The following is a 20,908-nucleotide window of genomic DNA, read 5'->3' as shown; positions in this document are numbered from 1 at the left end:
TGGACTGAGATCTCATCTGGCCTATTTCAAACATTCGCTTTGGCAAACAAGCCAAAATAGGTTGATTAGGTAGGCCAAAAACCTTAATCCACACTAGTTAATAGCTCCTACTACCAACCTGAAATGTGAAACAAGCCAATAAGCCAATCACACAATTCAATGGCCTAGCCATCGTCCTCGAGTGTGATTCTTAGTATCAGTAGAGTGGACAATACATGTCGCCACATACACACAACAAGTGTACTTCTCTAATATGCCTATAACATGTTTATCAACCTTCACTTTGGTGAACAAGCAAAACTGTCATCTTAAGTTAACCCATTACCATTAAGGAAAACTCCAATGAAATTTAACCTCCCACTGGTAGAAGTGTACCCTTCGCTTTGGAGAACAAGGTTCTGACAAACAGTGGTTTGATTAAATCCATAGTGATGGAAGGCTTACACATGACTTAATATACTTTATTTGAGGGTTTTTATTTTACGTCTCACTAGATTATTATCTTTGTTAGAATGACATTGTTTGGCATGTTATTGAACATTCAACCTTAGCATGCATTCTAAGCAAAATATAAACGTGCCAGTACATGGCCCAACTAAAACCGATTTCCTCAAGCCTAGAGGAATTAGTGGGTCACCTAGGTATCCTGTAATAAATATCTTGAGTCTTCAAGTATGATTGGCTCGTCCTTGCTTCGTCTTCATGTACATTACAAAGTACATCATTCTAAGTTTACAGTGAAATTAATCTTAAACTAATTTTACATCAATAAATTTAGAAACCTCGATTTACCTTCGAGGGGAATAAGATGAGAAGAGAATGTAAATCGAGGAGGTAGGAGAAAGGTAGGGCACGCAGTCCCTATTTAAAAATTACAATCATACATACCCAAAAATACTTTAAAACATTCACTATAAGTCCAAGGCTCATGTACATTTTTCTAACAAGAATTATTGCATACATTCAAAACAATCAATTTTGAATTGGGTGCGTTGAATTATAAAAATTACCATCTTGAATATGTAGAATTATGCATCGATCCAGTGTTAAAATCGCTACAGCACAATTCACATCGCAACATGGTTTTATCACGCTGTGGCATAAAACCAGCAACTCCCATCTTTGACAACGCATTCACGCCGTGGTATATTCCACTTACGCCACGGCGCAATCACGCAATCTCACGATTTAGCGCGCTACATCGTCGTAACCACGCCACGACGTAGTTTTATTACGCCACGATGCAAATGCGCGTTTTCGCATTTGACGATGCTTTCATGCTGTGGCGAAGTTTTATTTCGCCGCGGTTCAAATCACATGATTGCGCGAACACACTGCATAATCACGCCGTAGTGTAGTTTTATTACACCGCGACCCAAACACGCAAATTTAGTCGCTCGACATTTTCCTACATTTGCAACGTGGTGAAGTTTTATTTTGTCGCAGCGCATTTACGTAATTCTGGTTTACGAAGCTCTATGCCGTGACACACAAGAATCGTGTCGCTGCGCAAATCGCCGTTTCTGGATTACTGTTCATATCACAAAAATGATCCAATGCGAATCCCTCAACAAATCCAGTACATCAGTTAATCAATTTAAGCAATATTAACAAATCGATAAACCAAACATTTAATATCCAGCAATCAATTCAGTTAATCAGTCAAAATACCATTAAACTATATACAATCAAGGTCCTAGGCTCTGATACCACTGTAAGTAAATTGATAGGGTAAACGCAGGGTAAAACAAAATTTTTTCCCATTGATTAGTTCAATATGTGTCTTCTAAGTTTTAGATTGCATATATACTTACCAAAGCTCTACTTGGTCATAGGTTTGAATTTCTCAAAGCTAAACTGAATGTAGTTTCTACTCTTCCAGAGCTTGAAGAGTAAATCAATATTCTAAATTAGTTAACTGATGTTACTTTGAGCTGGAGTAGTATGTTATTCACTGCTGCACTGAAGTTTGTTTTTACTGAAGTTTTTTTTTTTTGTTTCTTTGGTGATTGAGCTGCTATACTTTACTATATTTGCCACAAATTCTATGCTAGAGCAGTTTTGTTTGTATTGGTTTGTTATATGCCTGTGCTGAAGTAGTTTGGAGTAGTTTGCTACTACTGGTGCTGGGTTGTAATATATCTGCATTAGAAGTAGTTTGCTACTGAAATTTTTTTTTTTTGTGCTGGAGTAATTTGCTACTGCAAATTCTAGTTTGTAATATCTTTGTGTGCGAAGTAGTGCTGACGTTTTTTCTGTGCTGGCATAGTTTGCTACTATGTTGAAGTTGCATCTGAGCTGGAGTTGTATAATCATGTGTATTAGCTAAAGACTTATAGAGGGTCTAGTTTACAAGCAGATATTGAGAAGATTTGAAGAATTAAAGATTTATATAGAGTTTAGTTTATGGGCAGATGTTAAGAAAACTTGAAGAATTGAAGACTTATGGAGAGTTTAGTTTACGGGTAGACGTTGAGAAGACTTGAAGAATTGAGTACTTATGGAGAGTTTAGTGTACGGGCAGATGTTGAGAAGACTTGAGGAATTCATACTTGTACTTAGTTAATGTTTTCTATGTACAATGGGGGTTAATTTTGTAAAGTTACAATACTTGTGTGCTCACTATAAAAAATAAATTATATTGTGACAAAATTAATTTTATCAAAAGCTATTTTGTCACAAGTAATATATGTATTATGAAAAAAATAAAGAAACGTCACATTAAAACATTTTAGTCACTATATTTAGTTATACATGTTATAATTACAAATTATTTTGTCGCAAAAGAATTTATTTATTATTACAAAAAAAAAAAATTGTCATAATATATGCTAAAATTGAGGTATTAATGACAAAATGTTTGAGTCAAAATTTAAGCATTGAGATAAATTGTTTATCGTGACAAACATATTTGTCATCAAAAACTTTAGTCACTATATTTAGTAATACATGCTATAATTACAAACTAATTTGTCACAAAAGAATTATTTATCATTACAATAAATATATATATTGTTAAAATCAAGGTATTAATGACAAAATATTTGGGTCAAATTAAATGTGATATTTTGTGACAAAAATTTGCTAAAAAAACATACTTAATATGTATATAACTATTTGTCATTCCTCTCAAGTTTTTAGCAATAACATATATGTCATTTAAAAAAAATCATTAATAATTTTAGCATATATGTCACTAAAAAAAACTTATTAACTCATAGGATTGGGTATGAAAGACGTTGTTGATAAATCTGTGACTGAACGAAAAACTGAAAAAAAAAACTGTTGAAAATGTGTGATTGTATTTCTCTCTTGAAGAAGACGAAGACCAACTCTTTTATAGTTGGTGAAAAAACAATGAAGAAACGCAGCGTTTTGAACATATAGAATTAAACAAGACGCTGTGTTTGATTTTTCTTTGAACTATTACAGTAAACCCCCTTTCTTTACACTATTACAAATTCACCTCATTCCAAAAACATACAGGACAATTCTTCTACACTTTATCTAATATTCCCTCTCGAACAGAACTTCTCTTCAAAGATTCAGGACAACATTTCTCCCCTTCATCTAATATTCCCTCTTAAACACAACTTCAATTCCATTCTGTTTATTTATTTATTTATTTTTTGGTCTGCTACTACATTCAGTTTCTACAGTGTTTCTACTTCATTCAGCTTCAGCATTATTTTCTCAGCCATTTTCTTCTCCTGGCACAGGCACACACTCATTTTTTGCCTTCTGTTACAGCTGCATTTTTTGCAATATCAGTCAACTAACACANATATATATATATATAAACATAATAAATATATATAATTAGTAAGGAAAATAACAAAGTAGCAGGTTTGCTTGAGTGGTTAAGGGGAAGACTTGAGAGAAGAGTTTATGGGTTTGAATACCACAGTTTTTTTTTTTTTTTTTTTTTAATTCATTTCATTAATATTTAGCAGCTCCACCAATGATCTTTGCATGTTATTTACTCTTAATTCGGAAAAAGAAAAGAAAAAAACCCCACTTTAGCATATTAGAATATATCCTAATCCAATAAAAATACAATGATGTTCCATAGTTTAGGCTTCTTATATAGACTTACAAGTTATCCCAATTCCTAATCCTAAAAGAATTCTAATGGTATAATATAATGAGTATTATGTAATATTCCTAACCATACCTAGCAATACTTAATCCTAATACTACTCCAACTTCTAATAATAACTCTAGACTAATAAAACTTGACTAAATTAATTAATATTAGAAAAAGACCCTACAACCAGTATTTGATCATACAGGTGGTTGTCTCATCTTCTTTGGAACACTTTTATTCTTTTAGGTTGTCACGTACTAAAGTATATATAGTATATGATCATATGAAATTAGAAGATTAGGGTAAATTATGCAATTCAAGCTACCTTTGAGGTGGGTGTTTGATATGTGGTTTAGTTAATACTCTACTTTTATTTAATGTGTCATTTCTAATTTATTGCAATTAAGACTTTGATTGAATGATTGATTTAAACTTCTATGGGGTGAGTGAGAATATATATGCATGTAAAGGATGAATATGTATTAGCTTAAAATTATAACAAAAAAATCAATTACAATATTTATAATTATGACAACTATATATTTTATATATTAAAGATAGACATTTTTTTTTTTTTTTAAATAAGCATAAGTAATTGAGTAATTAAACAAATATAAAAACCTGAAAAAAAACTTAATGGAAAAGTTTGGGTCGTTAAATCAATCCAATACAATAAGCATAGAAAAAAAAAAGTTTATAATGCAAACGTGAAAAGAGAGTATACAATCGTAACAAAATAAAATTATTTTATTTTGCTATTTATGCATTGAATTTTGTTCTTACCCCAACACTAAGTGGTTATTATTAAAAAAATGAATAACAAACTCATCTAGTTTTATTAATTAATATTTACTTATTCAAATAATTTAATCATGAGTTTGATTAAGTCAATGAACATTTTATATTTTAATTAGTAGGATTATATTTTCTTTTATTTTGAGGGGGTCATGTAAAAATCTATAAAAATTATAAAGAGCTGAATAATATAATTTGTGTTGGATATGGTGTATACTTCTTCTAGTCTTGACAAGTTGTTTGCATGCAAAGACTCATTCGACGGTTGGGCGGCGGTCTCCCACTCACCTCCTAAACGTATATATCAATTAATGTTACCAAAAAAATTGTAATTAATTTAAGAATATATTATACTTTTTATAAAGATTTTTTATTACCTTAAAGTATTTAATTTACTATAACAGATAAACACAATTCTCATTGACGTTACCAAAAAAATTGTCATTAATTTTAACATATATTTTTAAGACATACGGTCAAGATAATCTATTTTTTAATTCCCTCCTAAACGTGTACAAATTAAAACTTTAAACCATTTTTAATTAAGTATCTTTCATATTTTAAACATCTTTCTTACTTCATTTCAATTATATATGTACAATTAAAACTCTAAACAATATTTAAGGATATTTTCTATTTTAAATATCTTTCCTAAGTTAATTAGAGCATCTCCAAAATACTCTTTATATGACCCAAACTCTTTATTATAAAGAGTTTGTCCATGAAAACAAGAGTCCAATGGACTCTTTATTCTTTAAATATAAATTAAATAGTGAGTTTAGCTCTCTACATCTAGAGAGTCAAATTTCACTCTCTATTCCAATTTTATTTAATAAATTACAAGTTTCTATGCATTTTATTATTGATTCTTTCTCCTATTAAGTCTCTTTTCTATTTATTAAGTCTAATTTAAAGAGTCTATTGAATTTGAATACAAATTTTGTTCTTTAGATGTAGAAATTAATAAAGATACTCTTTATTTATGTAAAATATGCTATTTAAAATAAAGAGCACCTTTGGAGATGCTCTTATATGTATACAATTAAAAATTGAATTCTATTTTAAATATAATTCCTATTTTAAGTATATTTCCTAACTACCTCTTTACTAACCCTTCATCTTCTTTGTTTTTGTTTTTAATTTTACCATTGTCCCCAATGAAGTCTTCACTCACGTCAAAACTCTGAACTCACCTTTTTCCTTTTCTTGTTTTTTCTCCCTCTCTCTCTCTGTCTTTACTCTTTATATCACTCATAAATTTGAGAACCAACTGCTCCTTTTTGCTTTTACGAGGAACGCCCCCAAATCTTGCTCTAGCATTCTTTCTATGTATCTTTCTCTTCTCCCCAACCAACCAATCTAGGCAACAAGAACTCACATCACTTTGTGTGTTTCTCGTTCCTCCCTCCCTTTCATTTCAACCGAAACGAAAAAGAAAGCTCGAGGAAAGAGAAGAAAAATCATATATAAAAAATGGGTCTTTTCGTTCTGAAGCATGTACATCTGTTTCACAATTCTCTATGAAACTTCACATCTTTAATTTCTCTGTAAGTCCCTCTTTGCTCCACTTTTATCATTTCTTTTAATTCAAGTATTGCTTTTTTTTTTTTTTTTTTCGTTTTAGCAAACTGTTCCCACCCAAGGTTTTGTGAAATACCAAGTTCCCACCCCTGGTTTCATAAATCCCAGATTCTCACCCTTAAATTAACACCGTTTATTTCTTTTAAACAATTAAAGGCTAAAATAGTCATTTAACAGATTTTAATATTTTCGTTTCTTCCAAAATCTCTCTCTCTCTCATCCTCTATCCCCCACCCTGTTGATCCCGTAAATCGTCGGCCACCACAACTTTTTGCTTCACGCGGTTGCTGCTCCTTGGTTGGATTCTGGCCAATTGAAGGCACCAACACCCCACTTGACACTACCGCCGGCATCATCCCCCCACCCTCATCAAATCCCCATAACCCCCTGGTTGCACCAGCTCATTGTTCACCTAACACCACAACTGTTCTTGCGTGACTTTCGTGCACTTAGAAGCCTCGCCACCACCAATTTTCACCTCAAATCAAACACAATTAACACCTGCTCCTAATTGTTTATTGTATTTGGTTGATTTTTGTGTGTAATCAGGTCACCGGCGACCCCCTGTCATCGGATTTTTACACTCCTAAGCCATGCCCACACTAACACCAAATCTGTTTTTCTGGGAAAAAGAAAATAGATTCTCTATTTTATACTATGAACTATGGGTCCTAATTTGACATCGAGAAATCTGATTGCTTGATATAAGTTGTGTGTTGCTTGCTTTTTGAGGTATGTTATGCCTAAAAAATCAGGGCTGACGTAGGCTCACGTCAACAAGGACCAATCAGATTTCAGGAAGGCATTGTGCCATCCAGGCGCTGCCACATCGTCCAAGGACAGAAGGAGTAACGCTTTCATCCGCTTAGCAGGTAAAGGCCTGATGAGTAAGTGGATATGAGTCACCCACTTGCCAAGGCCCTGCGTGATTCAAGGATATCTTCCGTGCAACCGGCCAATGAGGAGTAGGGTAGGAACTGTACAGCACCTGCCCTCTGACAGACCTATAATCATTACTAAAACCTCTTACTATAAATAGAGAGCTCCCCTCTATTTTTCGGGATTCTAGTCTTGATAACAAAGAAAAAACACTCTCTCTCCCTCTCTGTATTTCTGCTCTCTTAAATCACTGTATGCGACCTGATTGTACTCTTTCATAAATAAACAAACTGTGGATGTAGGATTTGCTTTGAGCATCCAAACCACTTTAAAAATTGTCTTCCTTTTATTTGATTCATTTTTCAGTTCATGTGTAATTTCTAAGTCTGCTTAGCACTTTGCACGTGCGAATAGTTGGTGTCAAAATCTAGCATCAACAGTTTGACGCTAGAAGGAGGGCCTAATTTAGTATCCGCTCTTTATCAAGAATCTCTAATCAATCAAATCTGTTCGCTAGCAAATGGCCTGTGGTTTTGAAAACGAGCGAGCTAGCCCTAGCAACTAGAAAGTCCTCCGGGTACAGGATGACACTTCTCTCGAAGTGCCCCCGATTCAGCATAGTACTGTGACAGACATTCCTTCGAGCTCACAGCTTGACCCAGTTGTAATGGATTACTTGGAGAGTTTCAACTATACTCTCCAAATGGTTAACCAAAGGTTAGACCGTTTGGGCTAGGTTGTACCACATGAGTTCGACAAGGTGGTGCTACCGCCAAAAACACCTGTAGGTCGTACTAAAAAGGGAAACGGACGAAGGCCCATGCTACGCACACTACAACTCGACAAGGTAAGGGAAAACAGGTGGCAGATAGTGGGCCGAAGGGCTTTAAGAGATTAGCGAATACTGGTCATAAAACAAGTAAAATACATGTGGCTTTGCGACTTAGCGACATGTCGCATCATGAACCATCCACTCCACATCGCATGGGCACCCCCACAAGAGTGCAAGGTAAGGAAACCCCTAGCAACTGCGGGTTGGTTCTAAGCACCGTAGAGGTCGGGCTAACTCCCCGAACCTTTCATTGCCTTCACACGACTCTAGTCAGCGTGTGTCAAGATATGTCGTCGCCTTTAGCTGAGGCAAGGAAGAGTCTAATCTGTAGTCTTTCCGCAACTGTAATCATGTGGGTCGAACCCATGTTGCAGAAAGTGATCCCTATGTAGCTGTGCTACCTCAGATTGAGGAGTTACAGCGAGCTCTAAATCAGCTTAGAGCTCAGCAAAATGAGTGCGGCCAAGTCGTTGAGGCATCTCCCCTTTCTCCCATAGTGTTAGTTTCCCCTCTCCCGTCGAGGTTTATAATGCCCAATATGCAAGCATTCAATGGGAATTCTGATCCGCAGGATCACCTCTATGAGTTTAATGACCTCATGGAACTTCACTAAGTTTCTAACTTGGCAAAATGTCGTTGTTTAGTAGTGATCCTTACTGTCCACACCAAGCGCTGGTTTAGATTGCTTCCACCAGGATCTATTAACTCGTGGTAGCAAATGAGCTTGTTATTCTTAAGACATTTCTAGGCAAACAGGAAGTTCTCAATGTCGTTGGGCTATTTGAGCAACATACAACAAGAGAAGAATGAATCTCTCCAATCCTACATTAACAGGTTCCATAGGGAGTTGCACAAGGTGGGTAATACACTTGAAGAATTTGTTCGGACTCTCATTATTGTGGGAGTTCACCCACAGACTAACTTGTGGAAAAAGCTATAGTCTGAGGACGACATTTCCCTCACCAGCTTCTACGACCTTACGGAGAAGTACCTTCAAATAGAGAATTTTGTGGCGGCTCTCAATCGTCACAACCCTGGTCCTTCGACCAGTGCTACTTCGACCAGTGCTCCTTCGACCAGTGCTCCTAACTAAGGGGAGGGTAGTAGAAGAGCTGATCGTAGGTGGGCTAATGATGATTAGCAGAAGGGAAAGAAGCAGCGGTTTGAGCCCAAGAAATCTTATGCCCAGGTTCCTCATCGCGATCACGACAAGTATCAGTACATTTCTCTGAACGCGTTAGTATCAACTATTCTGGACAAGTCAGAAGAGACCAGCTTGCTCAGCCAGTGCCCATGAACAATCCCAATTTAGCAAGAAATATTGTCGTTACCATCGGGATAATGGGCACCACACCGATGAATGTTGGGCTCTCAAGCAAGCAATTGAAGATCTCATCAAGCAAGGGCACTTCAAAGAGTATGTTGATGGTTCGACTCCCATTCAAGAGAATGATCAAGAGGAACATGGGAAGAAGCGTCGTGGTCGTAATGGTCTCTACTACATGGGATCATCTTTGGAGGACTGCACCTCGCGGGGAATTCTCAAGTTTCCCAGGAAAAGTACGCTCAGGAAGCTTTTCATGACCTTGTGAGTGTGATGAGTACGGCGTCGTGACCCGCTAAAATTCACAAGGAAGAAGAGATTACCTTCTCAAAGAAATATGTGGTGCGATTGCATCATCCCCATAAGGATGTACTCGTCATCGCGCCTGAAATAGGTTGGTGTGAAGTCCACAGAATGTTAGTGGACAATGGCAGCGCTGTGAACATCATATTTTAGTGAGCTTTTGAGAAAATGCAATTGGACGTGGCAGATCTGAGGCCTGCCTCTATCCCTCTCTATGGTTTTACTGAAGATCATCTGATTCCCAAGGGAACAATTGCACTTCCTGTCACTTTGGGTGAGACCAACGAAATGACCAAGATGACATAGGTCTTACTAGTAGATTGCCCGTCCGCTTTCAATGGCATTCTAGAATGACCTCTACTATGAAGCTTTAAGGTCGTCACCTCCATTTATCATCTGAAGATGACGTTTTCCACTCTGACAGGGCATGGGAAAATGAAAGGGCCTTAGAGTGGATCTCACAACTACTATGTAAGGGCAGTACAGATGGCGTGCAAAGGGAAAGGGATACCGGTGGGCATTCTTAAGCAGGCAATGGTGATTAGTAGGATCGAGCCATAACCAGGTCCAGTGGAAGATTGCATAGATCCTTGTGTTTAGGAGGAGTATTCCCACAGTGGGCTGGTTGAGTCTGTGCCGACCAGAATGAGTCAATGCCAGTATTGAGAATAAGGAGTAATCTCAGCCCACAGCTCGCTACAGATTTAACGAGCTTCCTCAGACAAAATACCAATGTTTTTGCATGGACTCATGCTGATATGGTCGGGATTATCCTGAACATAATATGTTATGCACTTAACATCAATAGTGTAGTCAAGTTGGTTCGCTAAAAGAGAAGAGCCATGGACCTGGAGCGCTATGCTACCCTTAAAGTTGAGGTGGATAAGCTCCTCTCAAACAAGTTCATTCGGGAAGCTCACTACCCGAGTTGCATTGCCAATCTGGTATTGGTGAAGAAACCCAATGGCAAGTGGCAAACTTGCATTGATTGCTCTAACCTCAACAAATCTTGTCTAAAGGACAATTTCCCTTTGCCTAGATCAATCAGCTCATCGACGCCACCTCTGGGCACGAGCTGTTGAGCTTCATGGACGCTTACTTGGGGTATAATTTGATCCCGATGTATGAGCCTGATGAGGAACATACCTCGTTCATCACAGATCAGGGGTTGTACTATTATAAGGTCATGCCCTTCGGTGTGAAGAACGCTAGGGCAACCTACCAGCATTTGGTTAACCGTATGTTTTCCAAGCAGATTGGGAAATCAATGGAAGTCTATGTCAATGACATGCTGGTTAAGTCACATGTCGCTTTAGATCACATAGCACATCTCATTGAGATGTTTGACGTACTTCGAAGGTACACAATGAAGCTTAATCCTCTAAAGTGTTTGTTTGGAGTATCCTTAGGAAAATTCCTAGGGTATATGGTTAACCACGGGGGGATTGAAATAAACCCCGAAAAGATCTGAGCTCTCCTATATATGACAAGTCCCGCAAATCGAAAGTAAGTTCAGAGCTTGAATGGGAAGATAACGGCTCTCAGTCGCTTCATATCGAGACAATAGATCATTGCTTGCCATTCTTTAATATACTCAAGGCTAACAAGAAGTTCGAATGGACTCCAGAATGTGAGCGAGCCTTCCAAAGCATAAAAGAACATCTCGAAAAGCTGCCTCTTCCATCCAAGCCTCTTCCCAAGGAGATTTTATTCATCTACCTGTTTGTCTCCCGATATGTGGTTAGAGTAGCTCTCATTTGGGAAGAGGGTAGAGTTCAGTGGCCGGTGTATTATACGAGCAAGTGTCTTTTAGATGCCAAGACACGGTATCCAGAGATGGAACGATTAGCCTATGCCATGCTAATCGCTTCTAGGATGCTGCAACCTTATTGCCATGCCCATACCATCCATGTTCTGACCAACTACTCACTCAGGTAAATTCTTCAAAAGCCGGAGGCTTCGGGTAAGTTGCTTAAATAGGCTATGGAATTAAGCCGGTTAGATCTGCATTATAGACTGAAGATAGCAGTCAAAGGGCAAGCTGTTGCTTATTTTATTTCAGAGTTCTCTTATCGGTCGGATCGAGAACCCGAACAGACAGCCAGCAAAGTTGTCTAGGAAACTATTCGAAACTTATCGACTTAGAGCCTCTATGTTGATGGGTCTTCGAACAAAAGAAGAGTCGGAGCTGGTCTTCTACTCCTTAGTCCCGAAGGGACTCGGATTCATGGAATCCTCAGGTTTGAATTTAAAGCTATGAATAATGAGGCCGAAGCACTACCTGTTGGTCTACGACTAGCAAGAGAAATGGGGTCGAAAATAATCGACATCTATAACGACTCCCAGCTAGTTGTTAATCAAATTCTAGGAGAATATCAAGCCAAAGAAATATGATAAGCTATCTGAGGAAAGCTAAGGCTGCGCTCGAGTCTTTCAAGTACTATATGATTAGTCAAATTTTGAGAGACAGTAACTCTATTGCAGATGCTTTGGCAAAAATAGCCTCCTCGCTGGACTCCGATGTCTCGGACAACATTCCAATTCAGTACATCGAGGTTCCTAGCATCAGCTCGCCTGAGCAAGCCATAGCTACGATCGAATCTACTTCTTGGATGACTCAAATTTTCAATATCTCCGGGATAGGACTCTACCCAGTGATAAAACTGAGGCAACAATCCCGTGAACTAGAGCTGCTTATTGCACACTAATCGAGAACCTACTGTACAAGTGAGGGTTTAGCAATCCCTTTCTTCGATGTGTAACCAATGATGAAGTAGGCTATATCATGAGAGAGATACATTGGGTGATCTACGGTAATCACACTGTCGCACGATCTCTCACCAATAAGATTATCTGTTAGGGATATTATTGGCCTCTACTTCACGAGGACGCCCTCAACTTTGTGAAGAAGTGTGACAAGTACCATAGGTTGGCGAATGTTCTGTGAGCCTCTTCCCACCAGCTAACGACAATGACCAATCCCTAGCCATTCTATATATGGGGAATTGATCTCATCGGGCCCATGCCAACCAGTAAAGGGGGCGTCAAGTATGTAGTGGCCGTAGTGGATTATTTCACTAAATGGGTCAAAGCTGAGCCTCTGGCTGCGATCACTACCAAGAAGCTCAAAGACTTCGTCTTCAAGAATATAGTGTGCCGCTACGGGATCCCTCATGCACTTATCCCTCATACACTTGTGTGTCAAGTATGCAGTGGTCATAATGGATTATTTCACTAAATTGGCCGAAGTTGAGCCTTTGGCCATGATCACTACCAAGAAGCTCAAAGACTTCGTCTTCATGAACATAGTGTGCCGCTACGGGATCCCTCATACTCTTATCTCTAGTAATGGGAAATAGCTCGACAATGAGGAATTCAAGCAGTTTTGCGACAAGTTGGGGATTCATAAAAAAGTTTGCCTCAGTAGCAAGACCGCAAGCCAATAGTCAGGTTGAAGCTATCAACAAGACCATTAAGCACACATTGAAGGCCAAGCTTGGCACAGCCAAGGGAAATTAGGCTGATGACATCCCAGAAGTCGTATGGGCATTTAGGACATCTCTGAGAACCTCCACTTCAGTAACACCCTTCTCGCTAGCATATGGCTACGAGGCAATGATCCTAGTGGAAGTAGAAACTAGTTCACTTCGGAGGAAATTTTTTAACGAGGTAGACAGTAAAGCACTCTTGTGAGCGAGTCTGGACTTGGTCGAAGAACTCCGCGACAAAGCTCGGTTAAGGATAGCTTCCTACCAGTAACAAGCAAAAAGATTCTTCGACTCTAAGGTTAGGAGAAGGGACTTTCAAGTTGGCAACCTAGTTCTAAAAGAAGTCCTTCTCGGTACGAGGGAACCGAGGGCAAGGGTATTAGGACCCAACTAGGAAGGTCCATACCACATCGTAAAGGTAATACGACCAAGGACTTATCACCTTAAAAGGCTCAGTGGTTCCGAAGTGCTGCGAGCTTGGAATGCTGAACATCTTTGCCCCTATTATCAGTAATTCTTAACTCGCTTACAACTTTGATTATTTCTTTGAACTTGTAAAATTTTCCTCCTTGTAAGCATTATGAATAAGATTGTCTAGATTCTTCTCAGAGAAAAACTTGTGTCGTGGTCTCAAGTCTTTTGTTAATAATTTTGTTCTTTGTAATATTTTGCAAGTTCAATGGTTAGACAAGTCATATTTGTCTTACAAAGTACTTAAATTATAAAAGTGCTATCATAAGTGACCAAGAGTTCCTTTTATATATTAAAAAAGTATGTACAAGAAAGCGACAAGGAGTTATAGAAAGCTAAAAAAAAGTTGGGAGAACTATAAAGACAGAAAAAAGGGCAATCATTGATCTTCATCTCTAGGCCCCCCGGGCGCGACCTCCTGATCCTTTGGATGATCATTAGCCTCTGGATCATCCATCTGATCTTTGGAAACATTCGGCTGATCATCTTCTAGAGGAGGTTCCTGTTCCTCTTGCTGCTTGGCCTCTTCAGCTTGAAGCATAGAAACAAGGATGGACTGGTATTTGTCCAAAAAGTTGGAGATGTCCATCTCGAGGTTCCTCAATTGCAAGCTGTAGATGACTTGTATTGCCCAGTGAGTAGCCATCCTCTCGAGCTTGAGGTTTTGTCGCTTCATCAGCTTAGTCAATGAAATAGCTCGCCTTTGAGACAGCTCAAGGTCTACCACCATTGCCTTCTTCTACTTCTCAGAGTTCTCCCACTGCTGAGTCGACTCTTCTTCATGATAAGAGCTTGAAAATATATATTTTTTTAGTGATTCAATTGGATTATTTGTGGAAAAATGTGTTTAATTTGTGAAATTTGAGTTAATTATTTTATAAATACCTTTTGCAGATCACAGGTGTAGTTTGAGTATTTTCATATTAAAAACTGATATTTGAAGGAAAAATAATTATGTCGATGGAATTTGTGATGATTAGGAACAAACAGTGCAAGAATCGAAATTGAAACGAGAAAGTTGTGACGCGTCGAAGATACAACATAAAATCTGGAAATCCTTCAAGATGAGCATGCTTTGATGTTTCGATCATAACCTGAGCTGTAGAAATTGGAATTTGATGATTCTTGTGGCGTTGGAAAGCTTATTCAGAGAGATACAAATTTTGTGTTGATTACTTCACCAAATTCTAAAGATTTAAGACTCGTGGGACAGAAAGAATGATCGCCATAGCAGCCTTTTATTATCGCCGCAGCGATGGATCACAGACCTATTTGGGTTGTTGTATTATCCTAGTCTGAATCTGAATGGTTCAAGGTATTTAATTCTTTCCTAATTAACATCCAAACCCTAGCACTATAAATAAGGGTCTTTAATTATTTTTTAGGGGGGATTAGAGAAGGAGAAAGGACGACTACTATTTTGGAGATCGAAATTCTTGCAGTTCTCGTTCGCCAATTAGAGAAGTTTTTCTATTTTTCTTTCTTGAACTCATGTTATTGAATACAATGGTTGTTTTTATCACTGCAATTATGAACTAAATCCCTTTTCTAGGGCTAAAGATGTAGCCCAACTTATGAATATGTGTTGACGTTATTGTTGTTGATTTTTAGTTGAGCATTAATTCTAAGTTTTATTATTGTGCATAATGCTTTCAATTCTTATGGATCCGAGAGTTGAATGATATCATGGGTCAGGTTGAGATCGAGAGATGAAGCCTGATTAGTCTAAGGTAATAAAACCATAGATTGAGCGAATGCTAGAGATAGGTTACCGCAATCTGTGAGGTTCTGGTAAATTCTATAGAACTTAATGATCTCTTAGCTTCTAAATTCAACTTAGAGATATTTTGGGTTGTTGCTTAAGGGTTAAATCGCTAATTGTTTGAGAGCAAGTTAGTGGAATATTAGGGAGTTTGGCCTCTAGAGTAAGCTTAATTAGGTTAGCAATAATTTTCAATGCATAGGATTAAATTGGTGTGAAATATGTTCCCTAGGTTTAGTCATATTGATTTGTTTACCAAAGTATTAATAAAATTCTGCTTTTGTTTAGTTTTTAGTTTGTTTTATTTTTCATTAATTCATTCTTAAAATTTTGTTTCATCAAATAGCAATAAAATAGACTAGTTTGGTATTTGGTAGATAGTTCTCTTGGGATTCAACACTAGTTTACTCGAGCTTTACCACTTGCGCGATTTCATACACTTGCGAATAGCATGTCAAGTTTTTGGTGCCGTTGCCAGGGAACTATTTTGTTTTACCAATATCTATACGAAATATTTAGTTGTTGATTTGATGTGTTTTATTTTTGCTTAGAAATTAATTTTTGTTTTTGTTTTGTTTGTTTCTTTTAGTTAGAACATGGAGAGCTTACGTTCCAAAGGTGGTGGTGATTTTAATCCCTTAGATTCTAAGATCGAGAGAACCACTAAACAGATGAGGAAAGAAAAGAGGCAAGCTAACTTAGAAAATTCAATGGGTAACATGGCAATTATAAATCCTAATGTGGAAAATCAAGAGAATGAGAATGAGGATATCATAGGAGGCAATGCAATTGGTGGAGCGGTAGTGGTTCGAAGAGCATTGAAGGACTACTGTAGTCCTACTGTTGATGGGTGCTATTCTAGCATCAGGAGACCACTAGTTCAAGCGAATAATTTTGAGATCAAGCCAACAATTATTCAAATGATTCAGCAGTCAGTCCAATTTGCTAGGTCACCAAATGATGATCCCAACTTGCATATCACCAATTTTCTAGAGTTATGCGACACATTTAGGCATAATGGAGTATCCGATGATGCAATTAGGCTGAGGCTTTTCCCATTCTTTCTTCAGGATAAAGCTACGGCTTGGTTGATTTCTCTGCCATCTGGGAGCATCACGACATGGAACGAGTTAGCTCAAATGTTCCTTACTAAATATTTTCCACCTGTCAAGTATGCCAATATGAGGAGTGAGATTACCAGTTTCTACCAAAAAGACTTGGAGTCATTGTACGAAGCATGGGAAAGGTATGAGGATCTCTTACAGAGGTGCCTTCACCATGGTTTACCAATCTAGTTGCAACTACAAATGTTCTACCAAGGGTTGCTGCCAACTATTCAAGCCATGATAAATGCTGCAAGTGGAGGAGCCTTGAACAATAAAACACCAGAGGAAGCATACAATCTGATTGAAATAACGGCAAACAATAACTATATGAGGACTTCGGAGAGAGCTTTAACAAGGAAATCAGCGGGAGTGCATGAAGTTGACGGTCACACCGCATTGGCTGCTCAACTTTCAAACATCCAGAAGCAATTAGGTAATGTTTTAAAGAGAAATGCAATTGAATCCTCTTCTCTAACATGTGAACTTTGTGTAGGAAATCATTCATCCAAGGATTGTTAAGAAGGGAATCCGTTTGCTCAGCTTGAACAAGCTAATTATGTCAATAATTTCCAAATAAGGCAAAGGAATCCATATTCCAACACATACAATCCGGCATGAAGGAAACACCCGAACTTCTCGTGGAGCAACAACAACGAGCATAAACAACCTCTTGTTTTTCAAACTCAAGAGCTAAAATCTAACTTGGAGAATGTGCTTACCAAGTTCATGGAAGAGACAAGCAAAAGGTTTGAGAAGACTGAAATCCTTGTCCAAAATCAGTCAGCCTCTATTAGAAACCTTGAGACTCAAATGGGGCAAATCCATAACATATTAGTGGGAAGAGTTCAAGGAGTTTCAATACAGAGAAGAATCCCAAGGAACAAGTGCATGCAATCACCTTGAGGAGTGGAAGAACTTTGGAGAACTCATAGGGTGAAAAACAAAAGCAAGAACAAGAGAAAGATTTGAAGGAAGAGCAGAAGAACGATCGCCGTGGCGAGGAAATTTATCGCCGCGACGAGTGTGGAAATTTATCACCGCGACGAGTGTGGAAATTTATCGCCGCGATGAGTGTGAAAATTTGGAGAAGATCGTCTGCATGAACGACGTTCACCGCGGCAATGATAATTGTGGCCGCGACGATCGTGAAGCAGCTCTCGAATTGTTAGAAGTTCCAACCCATCACCGCGGCAATGAATCTAGTCGTCGCGACGAGCGTGAATCTAAGCAGAAAATTTCTTCAAGTCATGCAAACCTTTCGTACCCACACTGTTTGAAAAATCAGAAGCTTGACAAGCAATTCAGTAAGTTTATTGATATGCTTCAAAGTTTACATATTAATATCCCTTTTGTTGATATGCTAGAACAGATGCCAAAATATGCGAAGTTTTTGAAGGAGATCCTCATGCATAAGAGAAAATTCGAGGAACACGAGAAGGTCATGTTAACGGAGGAATGGAACATGCTGATTCAAAAGAAACTACCACATAAACTACAAGATCCAGGGAGTTTTACTATCCCTTGTATTATTGGTAGTTGTTATTTTGATAAAGTCCTATGCGATTTAGAGGCAAGTATAAATTTGATGCCATATTCTATTTACAGGAAACTTGGATTGGGAGAAGTGAAGCCAACCACCGTGTCTCTCTAATTGGCAGATCAATCAATAACATATCCTAAAGGGGTGGTAGAATCCGTCTTGATTAAGGTAGATAAACTGATTTTCCTGTTAGACTTTATAGTATTAGACATGGAGGAAGATCGAGAAATGCCTTTAATTCTAGGACGACCTTTTCTAGCAACGGGTAAAGCATCGATAGATGTTCATCAAGGGAAACTAATCTTAAGGGTAGGATGAGCAAGTAGAGTTTAATGTTTTTGATGTTAAGAAGCGTCCATCCGACTTAGACACATGCTTTGAGATTAGTGTCCTTGATAACATAGTGAATAAAAAATTAGAAGAAAACTACCCTAGTTCACCCCTAGAGAATTGTTTAGTCAACTCTAAGACTATGAAGGTTGACTTTGAGATGGTAGATGAACAACGATTAAAGCCCTATTTGAATGGTGAAATTAAGGATATGAGGGTTTGGATTCTCCTAGATGATCCGAATTTAAGAAAACGAAAAGTCAAGCTTACAACTTTAACCAAGCGCTTTAGGGAGGCAACCCAAGCTTTTTATTTTTCTTTTATTGATTAGTTTGTTATTTTTACAGGTGTTAATTTTCAAGTATGTTTAATTTTTATTTTTTTTCTGTTTAGTGTAAATAATTTTGATGTTGTGTTTGTTTCTCTAAATTCATAAATTTAACACGTGATGTGTGTTTTCGATGAGGTGCACCAAAAGTTTCTTTGTTTTGACAGAATTAAAAGGCAATAATGGAATGAAACGAGTTGGTGATCGAATTGTCACGCGTATTCGCACTTCACTATTGCAAAAGAGGGGAGCTTTTCTTTTTCTTTCTTTTTCCTTTTGTTTACATTTGTACATTGGGGACATTGTAGATTTTAGGTTGGAAGCAAGGGAAGTTTCTTCCCAAAGATTTCGAATTTATGGATTTATGAGAAATTTTTTACTCTTTTTTTTTTTTTTTTTTTTGGGTGGAGTTTTGTTTGAATTTGGTTCTTTTCTTGGATTAATTTATATGTCTATGATAGGAATATGATTGCAATAACATGTAACAATAGAGGACATTAATTTGTGCCTTTAATTATGGATGAATGTGAATGTTAATAACATTAGTTTGAGACCCTAGCGGTTGTGAATTGAAAGTGGTTAAGTTTATCACTTAGAGACGTTTTATGTGTGAATTTTTCATGGACATTTTTGTGATCTCAACAAACTCTAGAACTCATTTGACAATCACTGGAGGTGAAATCCTAGAGTTCACATCACTTAGGAAAGATTTAGGCTGTTTTTGGACCGATTGAGCCTTTCAAGCCGACCCTTTTTATTATCATCGCTAGTTAACCCTTTGAGCCTTTTAAACATAATTTAGCCTTGTTTTTCTTCTTTGAACTTAATTTTTACCCTACCCTGATTATGAGCCTAAAACACAATCCTACCCATTTTATCTTTAAGAGACTTAATTGTTATTCAAGCTTAGTACGAGTATTGGTGAGGAAGTGTAGTTTTGCCACAACCCAGGTTTTTGCGAAGAAATTGGTTGGGGACTGTGGAGTGCTTATAAGATCAGTGGGGCTGTGTGTGTGTTTTTGTAATATACTTTATAGCTAGTAATTCTTTGAGAAATATAAGATAAAGTCCACTAAATAACTTTTATAAACATATATACATAATGTAAAATCCGAAAATTCTAATTTTAATTCATATAAATATATACACAAAATACTAATATACTTTAGTAAGCACAAGGTAATCTTGAACAGTGTCACCAACTCCTCTACTTCTTGACGTCTCACCTGGTTGTAAGTCATCTAGTACCTGCAAAACAGTAAAATAACAGAGTAAGCACTAATTGCTCAGTCCCTAAACCAAACTGCACTATTATGTTTCCTCCGTTACTCATGTTCTGATTTTCCTTTTCTCAACTTTATTCTTTGATAATATTCTTCATTCTTTTCTGATATTCTGCATTCTTTTCTGATACTCTGATTTGCTACTTACCAACGTGAAAAGACAATGAATAAAATTATACATCGTCGAGCACATGAGAAATACTTAATCATGTAAGTAGCATAATACATATGCAAAATAATAAACTTTCTTGAGAAAAGAACTTTCTTTTCTTTTCTTTTCTATTTCTATTTCTCTTATGCTGTATCTCTTTCTTTTCTTTTATGTTTCTCTTTCTTTTCTTTCTTCTTTTTGGTTTGCCGATCGGACTAGGTTGATGCATGGATTTGGAACCTGGCCATGTGAGTGGGTATAGTCCTCATCTACATGCACTACTCACAGACTGTACAAATACTGTATCTCTCTGCTGATGTTGCTCACTCGTGGCGGCATGTATGTGGGCATTTCTGTCACTCATGGGTTCCCCATCGCAAAAACCTTATATCATAGCATGCTGTAGAAAGAGAATAGAAAGAGATACTATACACATTTCAATATGAATTTCCAAGCTATGGAAATTCTACACTTGCATTCTTTAGTAAATGAGAAAATATACATATTTGAAAATTACTAGTCATTTTCTTTTCTTTCTTTCTCATTCTTTGCCAACATATTCTTTCATATTCTCATTTACTAAATCAAGGCTATATATATAATCATGTGCACAATATATGCATGATCAAGCCAATTCTTTAATATGCT

At 37.3% G+C, this 20,908-nt stretch overlaps 1 non-coding gene across 1 annotated transcript; it reads right to left on the bottom strand.

The window, feature by feature from the left end:
* Nucleotides 1–16,700: 16,700 nt before the first annotated feature.
* LOC116115597 lies at nucleotides 16,701–16,807 on the bottom strand. Its single transcript, XR_004125687.1, has one exon. It is a non-coding gene; the product is annotated as a small nucleolar RNA R71 (small nucleolar RNA).
* Between the last annotated feature and the right edge of the window lie 4,101 nt (nucleotides 16,808–20,908).

This window comes from Pistacia vera, unplaced genomic scaffold (genome assembly GCF_008641045.1).
Source record: "Pistacia vera cultivar Batoury unplaced genomic scaffold, PisVer_v2 Contig747, whole genome shotgun sequence".
NCBI classification, from domain to species: domain Eukaryota; kingdom Viridiplantae; phylum Streptophyta; class Magnoliopsida; order Sapindales; family Anacardiaceae; genus Pistacia; species Pistacia vera.
This window is presented reverse-complemented; position numbering and strand designations above follow the sequence as displayed.